This window comes from Penaeus japonicus, unplaced genomic scaffold (genome assembly GCF_977035675.1).
Source record: "Penaeus japonicus unplaced genomic scaffold, GWHDUDI00000001_assembly GWHDUDI00000001, whole genome shotgun sequence".
In the NCBI taxonomy this organism is placed as follows: Eukaryota; Metazoa; Arthropoda; class Malacostraca; order Decapoda; family Penaeidae; genus Penaeus; species Penaeus japonicus.
In genome coordinates this window covers 22,052,374-22,053,486 of record NW_028234403.1, presented here as the reverse complement: position 1 = coordinate 22,053,486, position 1,113 = coordinate 22,052,374, and the positions used below count along the sequence as shown (strand labels likewise).

General features: G+C 46.4%; 1 protein-coding gene across 1 annotated transcript in view; it reads right to left on the bottom strand.

Annotated features, from left to right (window-relative positions):
- LOC122253526 (uncharacterized) overlaps positions 1-470 on the bottom strand; it is a 217,021-nt gene extending 216,551 nt beyond the window's left edge. The window contains exon 1 of the mRNA XM_086543266.1: positions 305-470. The gene's annotated coding sequence lies outside the window, so the exon portion shown is untranslated. The remainder of the gene's footprint in view (positions 1-304) is intronic.
- Positions 471-1,113: the final 643 nt, after the last annotated feature.

Below are 1,113 nucleotides of genomic sequence, written 5' to 3'. Positions count from 1 at the left end.
ATACATATATATATATATATATATATCGCACATCCAGCTTACAGGTATGAAAGAACACATTGTACTAGAACTGCTGTGGCTCTAGAGACAGTCAACCCGTGGATTTGAGTCATAACCAGTCTTCTGTTGGATGACACGGAACAGAAGGAGAACCTTGTTTTTTTATACCATCTTTTCCATCTTCGTTGTAAACCGTGCCTAAGGCATTGGATATCACAGCATCAGAAAAGCTAAAAAATGACAGATCCTCCTTCGAGCACCTCCAGCTCAACACTTTTCCTTTCTGGAGGTCAACCGTACTTACCATGTAGGATCAAGAAGTTGCAGGTTAGGCACCTTGACGGTGAATCTCGAGTCTTAAATAGGGAAATCCACACTGATATATTCTCCGCGGAATCAGCACCACTAGCAGAATACGCAGTACAGATTCTCGAGTGCAGGGGGCTCTATGCTCCGTCCTCCACCACTGTTCAGAGACAACTAACACGATAGCAGTAGGCTGAACTCGCGGCGCGGGAGAGGAAGGGAAGTCAGTTGTGCCAGATGTCAGTGTCAGCCCAGTATCTTATCTTTTACGGCCGTGTTTATCGAAGTGGAGCAAATCGCTGTTTGTTTCTACTGATCTGGATATGCCATGATAAAAATAAGACAAAGTGTGCATTCTAAGAGTATTTGGAAAATCATTGATTCTTTATTAGACCGTTCGCGCACACTGACGAGAGGATTTTGGCAACAATGCGGCAGAGGGGGCGAGGGGAGGGGAGTCGCCGGGAAGCCAGGGGAAAGAGGGACGGAGGGCGACAGGAGGAGGGAGAGGAGGAGAGGAGGAAAGGACGGGAATGGGAAGCGATGTGATCGAGAGCGAGAGACTAGGACAGTGGAGAGGGAAATTTCAGGCAAGTCTTTCAGTTTCTACAATTTTATTCATTAAAACCCTTGTGGAAGCGGACTTCTCGTTGTTTGTCTTGTGCTCTGTGTTCATTCACTTGTGCTTCTACATCAACCCCTGCCCTTGCGTTCTTCCATATGGACACATAGATGTTCAGCTATTTATCATGCTTTCTCTCTCTCTATCTCTCATTCATCACCCTTTTCCCCCCTCCTCTCTCTCTC